Genomic DNA, 19,268 nt, shown 5'->3' with positions numbered 1-19,268 from the left:
GATGCAGTGCACGGGGGGTCGCCTAATTTGTTAGATGGCTGGGTGAGTGGAGGAATAGGGGGACAGATGGACAGAGGAGCCCTCAGCACAGTTAGACAAACTGTGTTTTAATGGGAATGATGGGAATTCCCCTGGAACAGTGCCAGGTGACATCGCCCCAGACTGAAATGAAAGAAACAGCAGATGTCAGGAAGTTTCTGTGTTAATCCTGACATCTGCGTTAGAACACTCCAGCGTGGGTCCCTCTTTCCTGCACTCTCCCCACCCTCCTACCCCGGTCCTGAGTCCCGATCTCATTAATCGCAAGCCTCAGTGAACATATACCCTCCACTTTACACAGCCAGGTCTGTAGGGGAGATTTTGTTATGAAACCGGAAGAGTGTTTAACCTGACGACGGGCCGCGAGCCTGCTTCCCGCGGGCCCCCGGCTCTGCCGAAACCATCAGGCCTCATTATTTAGGAAGCTGCCTCGGCCAGGCATCACTAATTTGGGCATCACTAGTTCAGATGCCTATTCATGCAAATGAGCAATGACTGCAAAGTGCTTTGGTCAGTGAATTGCAAGCAGACACAAGAGAAGGGGGTGAAGTAAAGGGAAGGCGCTAGAACATTTGAGCTTTGTTTCCTTTCCCGAAAGGACAGTCATTGCTTCCTGGAAGCGGCATTTGGCAACAGGCACGGAGAATGGGAAAGATTTATTCCCCTTTGCCAAAGCTTGACAGTTCAGCTTGAGTATCTCAAATCGATACATTTCTTGCAAAGTTTCCAAGGGCTGCATTAAAAAAGCCATTTTTTAAAATGATCATTCTGTGGCTGCAGCCTCTGATGAGACCTGCCTGTCAGGGTTGAGTCGGGTCTTCTAAACCGACCAAACCCTAATGAGAAAGAAGGTTTTTCAAAAGCATGAAAGCTAAGTGAGAGCTGGCGGCAAACCGGCCACACCTGCAGAGCCTCTGGCATCCCACGGCTCGTTGCTTTGTGGGGCTCCTTCTGAGAGGAGCAGATGACTTGCTCCTTCTCGGGCTTCTGTGGGAAATCTGTGACGGACACAGAACTCCATCTTTCTTTGAGCTGCAGTTTGTCACGGAGCCGGGGGGAAGACTCATTTGGGGAGATCTTCACCATTATCTAGGACTTCTGAGATGTCTGGCCTGCAGGCTGAGTCACTCAGATCTTTGTGAATTTTTTAAAATTCTGCAGTTTTTGACATCTGGCAGCCTTGACTTTTTCGTGAGAAGAAGTGTGGAAAGACAGTGAAAGGTCAGCTGTCTGTACTGTTGCCATTGTTGCTATTGTTTTAATCCCCACTAGAAATTCCTTCCCTTTGGAAGTTGTATCTTCACTGGAATAGTTCCTTAGTCCTTCCAATTAGAGAAGCCGTGTGTTCCCTGCCTTGACGTTGATGCCCACTGAGGCTCACAGACATTTTACACTGTGTCTTCCCTCTGGGTGTTGTGTCTCTGCTTTCTGCACTTGGGGCTATTACCCCCTTTGGTGTGGTCAGAGGCCCCTCACATTTTTTAAAAAATTTTTACTGGAGTATAGTTGATTTACACTGTTGTGTTAGTTTCAGGTGTACAGCAAAGTGAATCAGTTATACATATACATATATCCACTCTTTTTTAGATTCTATTCCCATATAGGCCATTAAAGAGTACTAAGTAGAGTTCCCTGTGCTATACAGTAGGTCCTTATTAGTTATCTGTTTTATATATAGTAGTGTGTATATGTCCATCCCAATCTCCCAATCCGCCCCGCCTTATCCCTGGTAATGATAAGTTTGTTTTCTACATCTATAACTCTATTTCTGTTTTATAGATAAGTTCATTCGTAGCCTTTTTTTAGATTCCACATATAAGCGATATCATATGATATTTGTCTTTCTCTGTCTGACTTACTTCACTCAGTATGACAATCTCTTGGTCCATCCATGTTGCTGCAAATGGCATTATTTCATTTTTTATGGCTGAGTAATATTCCATTGTATATATGTACCACACCTTCTTTATCCATTCCTCTGTTGATGGACATTTAGGTTGCTTCCATGTCCTGGCTATTGTAAATAGTGCTGCAGTGAACATTGGGGTGCATGTATCTTTTTCAATTATGGTTTTCTCCAGATATATGCCCAAGAGTGGGATTTCTGGATCACATGGTAGTTCTGTTTTTTAGTTTTTTAAGGAACCTCCATACTGTTCTCCATAGTGGCTGTACCAATTTACATTCCCACCAGCAGTGTAGGAAGATTCTCTTTTCTCCACACCCTCTACAGCATTTATTGTGTGTAGATTTTTTGATGATGGCCATTCTGACCGGTGTGAGGTGATACCTCATCGTAGCTTTTTTTGTTTTTTTTTTTTAAACATAGGAGAGAAGCTTCACTTTTTTTTAAAATTAATTAATTAATTTATTATTTATGGCTGTGTTGGGTCTTCGTTTCTGTGCGAGGGCTTTCTCTAGTTGTGGCAAGTGGGGGCCATTCTTCATCGCGGTGCGCGGGCCTCTCATTATCGCGGCCTCTCTTGTTGTGGAGCACAGGCTCCAGACGCGCAGGCTCAGTAGTTGTGGCACACGGGCCTAGTTGCTCCGCGGCATGTGGGATCCTCCCAGACCAGGGCTCGAACCCGTGTCCCCTGCATTGGCAGGCAGACTCTCAACCACTGCGCCGCCAGGGAAGCCCTCATCGTAGTTTTGATTTGCATTTCCCTAATAATTAGTGATGTTGAGCATTTTTTCATGTGCTTTTTAGCCTTCTGTATGAGGTACCCCTTACGTTAATTATCACATTTTTGCTTACTGCTACAAAACGCAGCAGCAGTTCACCAAGAGACACAAGAAGATCGGTGCTCTTGTTTATGAGACACCAGAGGGTGCTGTGCCTGCCAATAGGAAGTATTCTGGGACAGAGTCTGGGGAAACAGCACAGGCGGCAGCATAGTTTTTAATCTCTTAGGACCGCCAGGTAAGAGCAGAGTAACTCAATAGCAAAACTTCAAACCCATGAACAGTGACAAAACTAGGTGACAGGATATCCCCAAGATGCAATGGGGCTTTTAGATGTTAGAACAGGAAAAGCCCCAAATAGTGAGTACAGGAAAGCATAGAGGGTCAGTCTGAGAGGAATAGCTGAAAGTGGGGGCCCTTTTACTGATTCCAAGAGGGATGAGTACAGGTAGCCTGAAGGGAGGTCTGAAGGATCTAGAGCTTTTCAGCCACTGTGAGCTCTGGAACTAACCAACCAGGTTCCCCTCCAGAACGACCCTACAGTGAGAAGCTGCCCGGAGTGGAATCAAATTGAACAGGGTAGGAACAACAGAAACTTAGGCGGAAAGGTCCCCATAAGGAAACAGAACCAGGAAATTTCAGCAGTCATATATTTGAACATGACATGAATGTAATGGAAGAGAGAGCTTTGTAAAGTTAGAATGGCACCATGTTCTAAAAGTTCAGGAAAATTAATTTTACAGGGAAACAAGCAATAGAAAAGCAGTGAGTTCAAATCCCATACAAAGTTTTTATAAGATAAAAGAAAATCAGAACAGGATAATATTTCTAAAGAAAGCATGCCAAAAAGACATGGCTTTGGAAAAATTCAGAACTGTGACCTATGTCCACATGAGCTGAAAGACATTAAGAAAATGATATAAAACATGGGGGGAAAAAAACCCAACATAAATCAGAATTAGGAAAACTTAGAAATGAGATGACGGAACTCAGGAAAGAATTTTAAATGAAAGTAACGAAGAGTAAACTAGTAAGAATACAAGAAGAACATATACAAAAGGTAATTTTTAAGAGAAACGGAAGGAGACAACCTGGAACATTTTAAAAGTAAAAAAAAGAGATACATTTCAAGAGAAAGGGACAGATATTGAAGAGGGGCAAAGTAATTTCAATATGTGATTAATAGGAGCCTGTGAAGAAGAAAAACTAATAAGCAAGCTTGGGTCTGCACCACTCCGACCTCTGCCTCTGTCCTCACGCGGCTGCCTCTGTCCTCAGGCGGCTGCCTCTGTCCTCACGCGGCTGCCTCTGTCCTCACGCGGCTGTCTCCTCTTCTGTGTCTCTCCTCCGTGTTCTCTCATGAGGACCCTTGTCATTACACTTAAGGCCCCCAAATAATCCAGGATGATCTCATCTCGAGATCCTTAATTACATCTGCAAAGGTCTTTTTTCAAGCAAGGCCACATTCGCAGGTTCTAGGGGTCAGAACACAAACACGTCTTTTGGGGGCCACCTTTCAACCCTCTATAGCTGCTGAGCTAGCAGGTGCCAGAGACAGGATTTGAATCTCATTTTATAATAAAGTTGCGAAAGGAAAATTTTAATATTTCCAGCAAATTAGCAATTCCTGCCAAGAAACTCAAGTAGGCAACATGCTTTATAAATAGCAGGACAGTAGGAGGTCAGCCTGCGAGCACCTGGAGACCTTGCCCTGGCCCCCACTCTGCCCAGCCTCTCAGAAGCACATGTGCACTTTGTGAGTGAACATTCCTCGTGTCGTGAGTGAGGTGCCGCTCGTTCTGTTCACAGGAGGGACCCAGGCCTCTCCGGAGCTCAGAACGCTCATGTCTCTATTGTAGCGCTCACGCCTTGTCTAGTGCAGAACGGAAAGCTCCTTGGAGAGTCAGAAGCCGTAACCCCTGCAGGTGAAAGTGTGCAAGTCTCGTTCCTCTTGGTGCCTCTAGCCTCCTGCCGCTGGGCTGTGGCGACCCCCACTAGCCTTAAAACTTGAGAGTTGCTCACTCTTTCCTCTGACTCATTCATCCGACGACGTAACAAAGCTGAAGTGTGAACGATGATATTGATTCCATGTGTTCCTTTGACCAGCGTTGCCTCCCACAGAGGTCTCCGTGCCTTCATCCAAAGGAGTGAATAATATATAACTTCAGACCGGATGACAGAGCCAAAGAAAAAGACATTTTGTGGCCAGGGAGGGTCCCTCGGTGCCCCTTTGACCCCTGAGCCGGCCAGGGAGGGTCCGCTTTGGCCCCTGAGCCGGCCCAGTCACCCCACCTCCCAGCCTCTGGGGCCGGGGGTAAAGCGGAAGGTGTGTGTCCCTGCCTCCGCCTGTGTGTCCGCTGCTCTGTTAGGGGGCAAGGGCTTGGTTTGGTTTGGTTTGGTTTTTAGATTTTCCTGACTGCAAGTGATCATCTTAAACCTGGAAATCCAGGGATTAGTAACCTTCACAACTCTGATACTGGAGAATATAACTGGTGAGAAACAAAGACTACAGCTTTTTAGGTAAATCCATCTCTGAAAGTAGATTCACATTTCCCCGTGAGTCCTCGGTAAAGAAGGGACGAGGGGATGAGGAGAGGAGAGTAATCTTGACACACACGTACACGCACACTCACACACAAAATTATATTGAAACAGAAGTTGCTTCTCCAAGTGTGATGTGTTTCGTTTCACGAGGCCTCTGCGACGCCGCTGAAGTGATTTCACCCCGCCTGTGCTCACAGGCCACCTGACCTTCCTCCCGCGGAATCAGCATCTTCTCGAACAGCCTCAGGGCCTTCGAAAACACTGGAATCCCTCCCCAAAGAGTCAGGGAAGAAAAGAAGGAAGGAGTTGTGGGGGGTGGGGGTGGAATTCTCCTGCAAAGAAGACGTTTTCCAGAAAAGCATTGCTTTATTGACACAAGTGTGTTCGGTTGCTTGAACCCCTGGTGCAATCTGCCTTTTGGGCCCTGGGCATGTTGCTGAGGTCTGTGGAGTTAGCATGGTGAAAGGTAAATGCTTCTTAGAGTCTCCCCTCCACCTCCAGCCTCCTGGTCTCCTCAGAGGATGCAGGGATCATAGGGACTCTCCATCCTGAGGAAAGGCAGCCTGCTTTTTAGTTTCCTTGGAATAAAGAGAATCCGGGAGGGGAGGGACCAAGCGTGGCTGAACCGCACACGGAAGAGCCCCTGCCCGTCCAGAACGAGAATGAGTTCTGCTCTTGGTACACTTTGCAGAGGAATGTTCTGCAGACCGGCAGGCACAGGAGATGATCCTGTGCGGTTTAAAAGAGCAAAAGGGGTCAGAAAGGATACTCATTCCCGTTTATACGGACACCCATAGTAGATCGTCTGTGTTCTGTGGATCGTGCAAATCCAACAAGATCTTTAGATTCTCTGTACCCCATCCATTTCTATGGAGGATTAAAAAACCTTGCACCAGCTTTCCACGACCAGTTTCCATTTGCTTGCTAAATCTATTTGGGGAACATTTCAACTCTCTTCGTATCTATTTTTCCTACATACTTATTTCTTCTTAAAATTGGGCTTTTTTGTGTGCATAAATATCAGGAAAGTTGAAAATAAAAACGTATCTCTCTGCCCTGCAGTTTGAGAAATTCTGCCCTTAATTGCCTCCTTCCTTGAGAAATTCGTCTTTCAAGGGTCTCTCGCTAGGTCAGCCCAGTTGCCTCACATTCATAAATTAATTTGCAGCGATTAACCTTCACCGGTATGAATAAAAACTTGCAATATGTTAGCAATGAGTTCTAAACTACCCGAAGAGGGGACATTTTGTCTTTAAGGTCAGGTGTGTGCCTTTCACAAGGAAATGACACCCAAGTTGGCTTTCATCATTTCATTGCCCATGCCACCCTTCCCCCCACCAATTTCAGAGTGAGAGGAGGGCAGCCTGCCTGCTTCTCTGTGCTCTTCTCCTCCCCAGAATGTCAGAAGAGATGTGTGTGTGTTTCTCTCCTCAAACCTAATGTGGTTTTTGCATTATATCCCTAGACCATCTCATCAGACCTACTTGCATGAACGAGGCTAAAATCAGTTCTAAACTGATCCTGTAAGCGTCCGTAGGTAAATTTGAGTTAGTCCACCAACTTGAAAATGGCAGGCGAATATTGGTGTGCGTGGGTCTATGCATTTCCAAAGAGGGTCGGTAGCTCTCACTGAATTCTCAAAGGGGACCGTTACCTCCTGAACTTAAGAAGTACTGCTCTCAACTGCCCTAGTCTTCTTTATCACGACACCATCACCGTCATCTCTCCTTTCAATGTAACTTTAGGTAAAACGTTGATATTTTGTTCATTGTGAATGTTTGCATTTATTTTGATTTTAAAATAACGCATTAAACTATCATTACTTTTTGTGATTCCTGAGTTTTCTGGCACTACCTTAAATTTTACATCCGAAGTGAGTGCCTCACTTGTCTTACCCTAATCCCAGACCTGAGTGAGCTCTTAACCCAGCCTTCCTTCCTCTGGCCTCTCACCTGCTTCCCAGCCTGCACATGCATAACACCAGCCCCCTCCTTAAAGCCCTGTGCTGGGCTCGTAGCTCCTGCTAGACCCTTCACATGGCTCCCAAGAACCCTTGCTCCAGCTTCTGAGGCCCCAGTGAGCTGCAGAAGGTATTTCAGTCTCCCAAAGACATGTGACAAAATACAACAAATCTGCCCTGCCCAACCCCCCAAAAGGCACTGAGCACTTCCCGTGTACCAGGCACGGTGCAGAATCTTTATTTCGGTTATCTCACTCCATATTTAAATTTGCCCTAGGAAGTAAGTACTATTCTTGGCCCCATTTGACTGCTGGGGAAGCTGAGGTTCAGAGATGTAACTTACCCAAGGCTACTGGGCAGGTGGCAGAACCAGTATTTGAACTCAGGACTGTTTGACTCCACAACCCAGGTTTTTATCTAAAATATTCCATGCCTCTCTCCACATTGGGCTTGCTGCCCAGAGGCAGAAATGAGGAGGAATGGTCCAACTCGTGTTTGTGAGAATGAGTAGGAGGCCCTGGGCCAGTTTTGCTGTCAACAGGTTTGCTGATAAAAACCCCTTTGTGGCTAAAACTGAGTGAAAGCCAGAAAAGTCCACAAAATGAAGTTTATAAGGAAAAAGTTTTCCAGGGAACAGAAGAGGACTTTGGATCTAAACATGAATGTGTAGTATTCTTGCTCTTGGGGTTTTAGCTGAGAAGACACCAGAATAACCTTCTAACCTCCACTTGGAAACTGAGTGCTGAGATACAGGGTAACCTTGAGGACAAAAACTAGGAAATGTTTTGGAACATCCCCTAGTGACAGAATTTGTGTGCTGAGAGCAGATTTGAGCAAATAACACATCCAGAGTTAGAGGCAGACCCAGAGGAACGGGAATGCCGGAGCTTGTCAGAATCTACCCAGGTCTGCAGTGTGGGCCAGGGGCGCTCAGCCTATGGGGAAGGGTAAGGAGTCAGGAAAGACCCCTGGGAAGTGCTCTGGGAAGCAGCAGCTTAATAGGCTCTGATGATACTTTTTTTTATTTTGGAGCGTTTATTTATCCTAAGAAACCCTGCCCACTCCACCCCCTTTTCAGAGGTGAGAAAGGGCTCCGCGTTCTGGATCTGCAGCTAAACCAGACCTGCAACTCAACCTGCCACAGTTGAGTTATGATTTATTATTCCTAATTCTTTTGCATTTTTACAGTGCCTTTTATAGTGCATTAAAGTGCAAGGGGCTTTTATATCCTTTATTTCCTTTGACCCAGAGGAAGTTCACTGGACATATACAGAAGACCAGGAGCTGGAGTTCTGGTCTGAGGCCCGCTGTGACCTTGGGAAAGTCCCTCAACCTCCCTGAGTTTCAGTTTCTTCTACAAATACAGTTGTGCCAACCTAAGCTCCCTCACAGAATAGTTGCTGGGATGCCATGAATGTGGAAGTGTTACCACCAGGGTTCTTGGCCTCCTTAATCAATAGAAATTGATAAGAGACCAGACAAGAAATTCAGGCAAGGCTTTATTGGGGCCCCTGCTGCAGCAGTGGGGAGTGAAAACAAGTAGCACCTTCCCTTGCTTACTCTCCGAGCGGGGAGGCGAGCTGGTTCCTTATATGGGGTGAGGGTAGGGGTGTGTCCAGGGGGTTGGGCTGAAGGGGTGGCTTAGATAGTTTGCCCACCCCTTTGCGGTGTTGAGTGCAGGGGGCATGTGCAGGACCCCGCTTTTGCTCCGGACACCTTGCTTTTGTTCCTGGCTCTTCAGAAGTGGCAGTTGGGCTTTCTGGTCTTTTTGTATCTTATTGTCCATAATTTACCCCAACTGCCCATGCACGCAGTTATATTTAGTCCCTTATAGTTTCTTTGTATTTTGTTGCCCCCTGAGACGCTTCTCCAGGTGCAAGCACTGCAGCAGTGGGTCCCAGGTCCCAACCTGTCTGAGAAGCATCTGGTAATGGCAGTGAACTGCACAGATCAGAGGTGTCCCACCTGGTGAGAATGTTGGTAGGAGAGGGTGGCAGTGACAGGCTGCGGAGCTGGCCCAAGGTGGGGTACTAGTATTTGGGTTCTTTGGCCATACAGTCTGGCATTACCAGGGGACCGTCGTGTGCCAAGCATGATGTGAGAATCACTGAAATCGCCTTCAGCTACACACATGCACGTTTTTTGTTTGTTTGTATGTTTGTTTGTTTATTTTATTTATGGCTGTGTTGGATCTTCGTTTCTGTGCGAGGGCTTTCTCTAGTTGCGGCGAGCGGGGGCCACTCTTCATCGCGGTGCGCAGGCCTCTCACTATCGCGGCCTCTCTTGTTGTGGAGCACAGGCTCCAGACGGGCAGGCTCAGTAATTGTGGCTCACGGGCCCAGCTGCTCCGCGGCATGTGGGATCCTCCCAGACCAGGGCTCGAACCCGTGTCCCCTGCATTGGCAGGCAGACTCTCAACCACTGCGCTACCAGGGAAGCCCCACATGCACGTTTTAACTCTTAACACATGCACCTACCAGTCAGCAATTTGATCTCCCAGAAGGTAGAAGCAGCAATGAGGGGCACTGCTAATTTGCACACATGTCTGACAAATGAGGAGGAATTGGCTGGCGAAGGAGAAATGGTGGAAATTTCGGTGAGAATGAAAACATCATCTTGGAATTGGGTAGGGAATTGAAAGGCATGAGCAGATGTGTTTTCTTGACTTGAAGAAGGGAAATGACTTAAATTGAGGGGAAGACTACCTATGGGCCCATGATCTGAAAGGGGCTAAAACCGAGTCTAGAGAATCAGGGTGCTTTTGCAAATGAAATTCTGACATATCAACTACACAGGGCATGAGAAGGGAGGAAGACAACTAAAGAATCGGATGAGGCTGATGAGGGGACCTTCTCTGATGAGCTCAATTTTTAAATAGATCCTTTTAAATATGAAAGTAATACATGCTTAATAGAGAGAATTGGGAAATAAAAAATGAAAAGGAGATAGTAAACATCACCTGTAACTCAGTTGAGTGACAGTTGCTGTTAATATTTTTATGTTGCATTATAATATTTTTCTGTAAGTTGTTTGAGATTATACTATATATGCACACATGCTATTTTGTGATTTTCCATATGAATAGATACTCTTTATAAATACTATGTTATTGGCTGCATAATTTTCTAACCAGAGATGTTGTTTATAGTTTACTTAACTATTTCCTTATTGATGTTCCCAGTTTTTCACTATTAAAAATAACACTGCAATGAACATCTTTGTGCATGAACGATTTCTCTGTATCCTAAATTATTTTCTTAAGCTAGATTCTCGGAAGTTAACATTTACAGGGCTCTTAAACTATCACCAAGTTATTTACTAGAAAGATCATGCCAATTTATCTTCCCACTGTTTTCTGTGTGCCACTCTAATGAGCTCAGATTTTTTAAAAGATGTATATAGTGGATGAAAGAACAAGTTACTGAAAATGAAATCTTTTTAAAAACAAAAAATGAAATTCTGTCGTTTACAACAGCATGATGTACCTGGAGGGCCTTATGCTAAGTGAAACAAGTCAGACAGAGAAAGACAAACACTATATGATATCATTTATATGTGGAATCTAAAAAATACAACAAACTAGTGAATATAATTAAAAAAAGAAGCAGACTCACAGATATAGAGAACAAACCAGTGGTCGCCAGTGGGGAGAGGGGAGGGGGGAGGAGAAATGTAAGGGTATGGGAAGAAGGGATACAAACTACTATGTGTAAAATAAATAAGCTACAAGGATATATTGTACAGCACAGGGAATATAGCCAATATTTTATAACAACTGTAAGTGGAGTATAATCTTTAAAAATTGTGGATTACTATATACCTATAACGTATATAATATTATACATCAACTGTACCTCAACAACAAAACAATTTAACATATAAAGGAGAGATTTTTAGGTCTAGAATGTTAAAACTAAGTGAGCTAAAAACTATGGGAGATGCTTAAGAAAGCTGTGTTTGGAGGGGCAGTAAAAGAATAAGCACGGTATCAGCATGCAGATTGGGTTGGGTGGCAAACAGAAAACAAAACTGGGCAACTTCTCTCTTTCTTCCCTCTCTTCCATCAAGGAGGGTGATTGTCAGACTGAAACAGGTAGTGCAAACTGACATGAGGGAATTGAAGCCCAAGATGGGTGAATTGATTGTAAAAGTGAATCTAAGTTGTTCTAAATAAATTCAAGGCTCTCGGCCCAGACAAATGACATCCCAGAATAAAGGACTTGCAAGGGTGAAAGGCCACTGACAGTGATCCCTAAGCACTGCGGGAAATGGAAGAGGCACTAAAAGAAAGAATATGAGCCGTTGTTTACCTGACACTCAGAGTCGAAAAAGGAAAAAAGGCAGTATGTACAGACTAAAAACAGCTAACCTGTTACAACTTTTAGATGAAACTCAGGAGAGATTTTCCAACATATATGTTATAAGCACTTAGGAAAAAGTTATCCCTTAGGAACCAACCACCTTCTCCTTCTCTTCATCTTCTTAAATAAGGTTGCTGTAACTTTGTAGTTATTGTATTTCTGGACATCAAGAAAGCATTTTATTTGAATTTCAGATGGTTCCATTTATGGCTGAGCTGGAAAGATGTAGTCCAAATATCCGAGTATTTCCGTGCGTTGATAATTGAACACCTGCACCCAAACGGAGCCAGTAACTGTATCAGTCTCCACCTGCAAGGAGGTGACTGCCGTGTCACCAGAGTGCTCTCATGTCAGCCCTCACCTAAGCAGCACTTTGTCAGTAACCTGTTGAGGTGACAGGTGCTAATCAAAACCACAGACGACATGCAGCTACAAAGTATTGATGATACTAGAGAGAGGTCCAGACCTGGAGGGACTGCTGCAGGCTGGGATGATGATGGAAAATAGCAAGATGAAATCTAATACGGATTAATAGACATTCTTACAGTTGGGTTCCAAACAGCAGCCATATATGTGCAGGGTAGGGAGATTATAAAAATGATAATGGTAAATAACTGTTAAGTGCTTTTGCTCTATGCCAAATACTGTCCTTTGTATTTTATATCATCATCATTTGTATCATCTTACTCTATCCTAGCTTTATGTCATCTGCCAATTTGACAAGCATGTCATCTATGATTCAGTGGCACTTGCTTCACGAGTTGAAAGTTGTCCCATTCTCCAGTTGAGGCAAGTGAGACACAGAGAGGTTAAGAAACTTGTCCGAGATCACACAGCTGGGAAGTAGAGTTTCCGTGCTGGTGCTCTGTGACTACATGTTTAACCACTGTGAAAGTTCACACAATCACTGAAACTTTTTTTTTTTTTTCTCTCTCTCTCTTTTTTTAAATCCTGAATTTAACTTGATGTCCTGCCAAAACACCAAATAACCTTAGACAGAGAGGCAAGGAGTCAGTAAATATGGACTTCGGGCTAGACCAACTGGGTTCAAATATTGGCTCTTCCACTGGGTATGTGACTTTGGCTGCATCACTTAACTTCTCAGTGCTCCAGTTTTCTCCTCTGTAAATGAGGATAGTGAATGTTTCTATCGTACAGGATTGCTGTGGGGATTAAATGAGTTGCATACAGAAGGCATTTAGAACAGTGCCTTTCACACAGTAAATGCTGGTAAGTGTTTGCTGTTACAGACATCCCTGGGTATCCGCATGGGGGGATTGGTTCCAGGACCCCCTCAGATACCAAAATCCACAGATGCTCAAGTCCCTTATATGAACTCGTGTAGTATTTGCATATACCCTACACACATCCTCCCATATACTTTAAATCATCTCTAGATTACTTATAATACCTAACACAGTGCAAATGCTATGTAATTTGTTGTGACTACAAAGTAAACACTATGTAAATAGTTGCCAGCACACAGCAAATTCAAGTTTTGCTTTTGGGAACTTTCTGGAATTTTTTTTCTGAGTATTTTTGATCCGCAGTTGGTTGGATGTGGAACCTCGATACGGAGGGCAACTGGAGAATCCATATGGTGGGGTGTTAAGAGTTGGGGCCTGGTTTTCAATCCCAGCACCATCATTTCCATCTACTGTGTGTGGCAGTTTTCTCCTCTACAAAACGAGAAGGAATAATCGTTGTAGTGAAGACTCACGTAAATGCTCAATAATTGTTAGCTATTATTATGAACAAAAACATTGTCCAGAGATAGAAAGGTTCTAGACCTGCTTCTGGTACTACTTTTAGGTATGGGAGCCAAATAGTATCTCCAGAGGAGGCAGGCAGGCCTGTAAGGCTCTAAAAAAGGCAGTACAGAACTTCTGTTTGGACCAATGAAGGATGTTTAATCTTAAGGCAAGATGACTAAGCAAGGAAGTGATAACCTTCCTCACTATGTCAAGGGTTACGGAACTGTTCAGTGTCATCGAGACACGGTGGGAGGTTGGAAAGAGTCAGGGAACCTGGGGCAGCTTGATCCTGGTTCAATCTCTTAACTTTTCCCAGCTTCAGCTGCCTAATGAATAAGAGGCAGTGGGAGTTGTCTTCTACGATTCTGTCCTCTAAGCCACAGAATCTGCAGCCAGTTCCTGTGTATACAGAACGTTTAGGATAAAGGGTGTTTTTGATGAATGTTTGCTATAGCAAAAGAGCTTGAACTGAGTATTACGCAAACCAGCAACATCCTCTAATGACTCTGAGCCTCTGTTTCCTCATCTGTTAAATTGAAATGAGACTACAGTGGGTTTCACAGGGCTTTTTGGAGAATTACCTGAGGTCATACACGTGAAAACACCTTCTTAAAATGTTATTATTGCCGTTACCGGGTTATAACTTTTCCAAGAATTAGAATATAAAAAAATACTCGTAAGCAACCAAACTCTATTTAAAGTAACTTAATCTGTTTTCCGTGATTCAGAGGAGCCTTCAGGAAGTTACAAAATCTCAGGGTCATTGTCGTGAGCATGGAGTAGCTCTGTAGAAAAAGGGTCCCGGCTGCTTGTATTCTTTGGGTTTTAGGATTCAAGTTAAATGGGAGCGTCTTGACCGTATTAAACCCAGAAGGGAAGAGAGATCACATACTCTAAGCCCCTCGTTTTACAGATGAAGCCACTGAACCAAAGAGAAACTGAGTGGCCGGCCCAGCATCACATGTTAATTAATGGCAGATCTGGGAATAAAATCCAGGCTCCTATCTCGCAGCATGCTTTCCGTCGTTAGTTTAAACATAACTCAAAAGGTCTGAATCGAGGCTAAGAGTGTACTGATGAATGTGGCTGCTTCTTTGAACATGGAATTGGAGAGGTATCACAAGGAAGTTTAAGGGTCCGGGTATGTCATTGAAGGGTACGGCCCCATGAACTTGACTTGACCCACTTGGGAAAAAAAGTGCGGTGGAACTCTTAGTAATTTTCTTAATCATAGCAGTTCATTTCTTCTGTGAAAAATCCTTCTCAGCTATGCTCTGAAATTAATTGGCGTTAAAAATGCGGGTCTTAGGGTGGGTTTTACAGGCTTGTTATGCGCCCAGGGAGTAGCATGATGTAGGTATGGAATAATGGTCTCTCTGTCTTTTCTTTTTACTAGTGATCATTAACATGTATATTCTCCAACTTTGTTGAGCTAACATTGCAAGACATAACTGTAAAACAAGTTACATGTGACGCGTTCCTCCCTGGTCTTGCCCGTGTTCTGTTACACTAGCAACTGTCTACACAGGCTCGGTGTGTGCACAGCAAGTGCCTGTGAGCAAGTAGCTAGTGACGGTAGAGCCTTATTCCTGGATGCATTAAAAGCAGAGTCTCGCCTACACCTCCCTCATCTTCCCATGTATAAATCTATTTCTCCAGGGATCTACAGGGGTTTTTTTTTGCTCTATTTTTAGTCTGTTGATAACTTGAGAAACCTCCCAGGATCAAAGTCTCGGAGGGGGAGGATTCAATTCACTCAGTCTTTTCGGAATCCCCAATAGATGTTGAAAATCAATCTGCATTCTGAATCTGGATGGGAAATACACGGGTCAGCAGAATGTGGTGGATAAGAGCACAGACTCGGAAACCCGGTGCCCTGGGTTCGAAATCTCAGCTCCTCTTGTTTTTTTGGTCACTGTGGTCATGTGCCTTTGGGCAAATCCCTTAAATGCACTGGGCCTTAGTTTCGTCAACTGAAACCCTCTCTCATAGGTTACTGTGAGCATGCAATCAAATGAACTGATAATTATAAAGTGCTCAAAATGGTGCTGGGTGACTATTAAGTGAATTAAATGGTCCTGATTCGATGGGAGTGACCTCTCCATCCAAGGCTGTAACACCCAGGCCTTAGGGCCCTGAGGTTTGAGGAAAGGAGGCTTCTTTTTCCTCAATTAGAATGGCAGAGCGCATCCTACACCAGGACCTTTTTATTCTATTGAATTGAAAAGGGTATAGCAGTGGGACTTGACTTTGAACACCAAAGTTTATCAGACCTCTTTCCGGCTCGGTGAGTGCGTCCGCGTTCTCTCTTTGGAAGAGCGGTGATTCTGATTAGTTTATTGCCTGGCCGCCAGCAGGCAGCCTAGTCTGTCGGGGTCACTTTTGTACAACTGCTAGGATTGCCGCGGTGTTCCCGGGACAGACTGTGACTCGCCAGGTCCCCTTAGCCCACAAGCATTCAGTCGGTCCCTGGTGAGGGGGTTTCCACGTGATGGCTCCGCTTGCTTCGGGGGCCGGGCTGTGGGAGAGATTAATGGGAAGTGAAAAGAGAAACAGTTGTTCTTAACCGGCAGGGCTGTTTGGAGTGTGCGGCTCTTCTTGTATTTAAGGGAAAAGATTACTCATGCGTATTTTCTTCCATAGAATATAAAGAACCTCAAATTACTACTTGTGTACCCACCCCCTTCTCACCCGCCTCCCTCGCTTCAGTGTCTCCTCTGCAGAAACTTCAGCATTTTACTCTCATTTCCCCTCCCGAGCGGGATTCGGTTCTGTTTTTGCTTTGGCACTCCCTCTTCCAATAAGTTACCCCGTCCTTTTTCCTGTTTCTGAGCAAGCATCTTCTGCTCTGTGGCCCTCTTGCCCCGAGGCAGTTCCTTAGGCCACGCTTGGCTGGTCCTCACATTCGTCCCCTAAGGGCCGGCTGTGCTCTTGCCCCTTGTGTGAAGGAGAAGGGAAAAGTCCCTAATAACTAATCACTCTGCTGTTCCCGTTCAGAGGTGACCCCATTGACTGTAGGAAGTCAACTCTAAGGGTTTGTGTTGTTTTTTTTCTAACCAGTTCAAAAGTCGAGGTCTTGCTGAACCATTTTCACACACACACACACACACACACACACACACACACACACACCTCACAGTGATCCCAGATATGCACTTTCAAGGTCATTGGAAAGAGCTGGGTTACCTCCTATCTCCAAGGACCTTTTTTTTTTTAACTTTTTAAAAATGCAATTTTTTTTGTTTTTTAATGTATTATTTATTTGGTTGCACCAGGTCTTAGTTGTAGCAGGTGGGCTTCTTAGTTGCGGCTCACGGGCTCCTTAGTTGTGGCACGTGGCCTCCTCAGTTGCAGTATGCATGTGGGATCTAGTTCCCTGACCAGGGACCGAACCCGGACCCCCTGCATTGGGAGCGTGGAGTCCCATCTACCGTACCACCAGGGAAGTCCCTAAAAATGCAACTCTTAAAGGTTACAGTTATTACCAAATATTGCCTATATTCCCCATGTTGTACAATACGTCCTTGAGCCTCTTACACCCAGTAGTTTGTACCTCCCACCGCCCGACCCCTATATTGCATCCCCCCACTAGTGGTAACCGCTAGTTCTCTGTATCTGTGAGTCTGCTTCTTTTTTGTTATATTCACTAGTTTGTTGTATTTTTTAGATGCCACATATAAGTGATATCATTCAGTATTTGTCTTTCTCTACCTTATTTCACTTAGCATAAGGCCCTCCAAGTCCATCCATGTCCCAAGGACCTTTTTTTTTTTTTTTTAATGTTATTTTATTTTTGGCTGTGTTGGGTCTTCATTGCTACGGGCAGGCTTTCTCTAGTTGCGGTGAGCGGGGGCTACTCTTTGTTGCAGTGCATGGGCTTCTCATTGCAGTGGCTTCTCTTGTTGTGGAGCACGGGCTCTAGGCATGCAGGCTTCAGTAGTTGTGGCACGTGGGCTCAGTTGTGGCTCGCGGGCTCAGTAGTTGTGGCTCACGGGCTCAGTAGCTGTGGCTCGCGGGCTCTAGAGCGCAGGCTCAGTAGTTGTGGTGCACGGGCTTAGTTGCTCCGTGGCATGTGGGGTCTTCCCGGACCAGGGCTCGAACCCGTGTCCCCTCCGTTGGTAGGTGGATTCTTAACCACTGCACGACCAGGGAAGCTGAGGGCCATTTTTAATAGGCATTGCTTGTTGGCCCAGTCAAGAGTCCAAAACAAAACCTTGAATTCTTTAGTGGCTGTGTTTATTCTAAAGATCATAGAGCAGTAACGTACTACACGTTATTATTTTACAATGCCCCTTTTTTCACGTGAAAAAAAAAATCATAAAACTTAAAAACCAAGGAAAAAACTCTCAATGCCCATCTCTAATTATTTCAGTGCCCATAGTGCTTTACTGGTACCCTACACAGTGGACCAGTTTCAAAGAGACTTCCCCAGAGTCCAAGGAAGCCAGCTGCCATTCTTTAAAACTAGACTTTGCAAAGAAACCACCTGGAAGACAGAGCCAGTTGTCATGCCCAGAGGCCCTGGATCTTCTCAAGGGCATCTGAGCCATTCCATTTCCCAGTCCACCCGGGAGGAAAAGCAGCCCATCCAAATAGACCAGACAGTTCTTTGTCATGCCTGACATAGGGACGAAAGGTGCTTCTTTCCAGGATCAAACCGAAGGACACTGTCAGAGGACACACTTGGAGTCTCCTTAGCAAGCTGAAGTAACTAAATAGAGAGACTGAAGCTCCTCTTAGCAAACACTGATTCTGTCGTATTTGAACTATTAATTCATACGATATTTTAGAGAATAAAGCACTCTTGAGCATCTAGCTTCTTCTAACTACCATCAGTTCCCAAACAGCTTGGTTTCAGGATTTCTTTTGATTCTTTAAAATTATTGAAGACCCCACAGAGCTTTGCTCATGTGGCTTATATCTATCTATATTTACCATATTGGAAATTAAAACTGAAAATTTTAAGTATTTGTTATAATATATGTAAAAATATTGGTTAACTCACTGAAAAATAATAAGCCAAGTATATAACATAAATATATTTATGAATATATTTTCCAAAACCAAAAAAAATTAGTAAAAGAGTGGCATTGTTTTACATTTTTTGCAAGTCTCTTTAATGTCCAGCTTCATAGAAAATGGATGGATTCTCATGTCTGCTGTAATATCACATGTTGTGTAGCCTCTAGAAAATTCCACCGTATGCTCATGAAGGAATGAGAATGAAAAAGGCAGATAACCTCTTAATATTGTTATGAAAAGAGTCTTGACTTCATAGACACCCTGAAAAGGTCTTGGGAACCCTGAAGGGTCCCGGTATCATACTTTGAGAACAACTGTTCTAAACCACTTGAATGATATGTCCAAGATTTCCCACAACTGCAAAATCAAATAAAAACATAGATTCACCATCAGGCTTCCAGACAGAGACCCAGCCCGAGCCATGCTCTCCGCCTCAGTGGCTGCCCTCCCTTTAACCCACTCCTGGTCCTACTCAGAGTTCAAGTACCACCCCTACCAGGAAGTTCTGACATCAGCAAGTACAGTAAACAGGCGAAAGACCTTTCATCCTTACCTTGCCCTCTCATTCCCAGAGGCTAGCCTGATAGCTTCCCAGAGGCGAGCGAGTTGCTCTTCCTGGAAGAAGTTTCAGGGAACACTGCATTATTTGGCATCTCTGGAAGGTCAAGCCCCGCTCTGGAACATTCTCACTTTGAAAGGACGCTGGGCTACAATCAGATCAGCTCTGATTCTGAAGTCGCCTCCAAAGCACACTGACATTTGTCATGACTCTGAGCCCCCTCAGGTGCTTCAGGCCCACTATACAGCTGCTCCTTCAGGGCAGACCAGGAATCCAGACACCCCCGGAGCTGGAGCCGGGCAAGGAAGAACAGGGCTGTGAGACCTACGGTTCCTTAAAGACAT

The 19,268-nt window shown here is 44.6% G+C and overlaps 1 protein-coding gene across 5 annotated transcripts in view; it reads left to right on the top strand.

The window, feature by feature from the left end:
• Positions 1-19,268, top strand: part of ETV6 (ETS variant transcription factor 6) — a 241,270-nt gene that overhangs the window by 171,444 nt on the left and 50,558 nt on the right. The window lies entirely within an intron of this gene.

The sequence above is a fragment of the Balaenoptera physalus genome (assembly GCF_965194825.1).
Source record: "Balaenoptera physalus genome assembly, chromosome: 13".
NCBI lineage: Eukaryota > Metazoa > Chordata > Mammalia > Artiodactyla > Balaenopteridae > Balaenoptera > Balaenoptera physalus.
The sequence above is the reverse complement of the archived record's forward strand: the minus strand, read 5'-3'. Positions and strand labels throughout refer to the sequence as shown.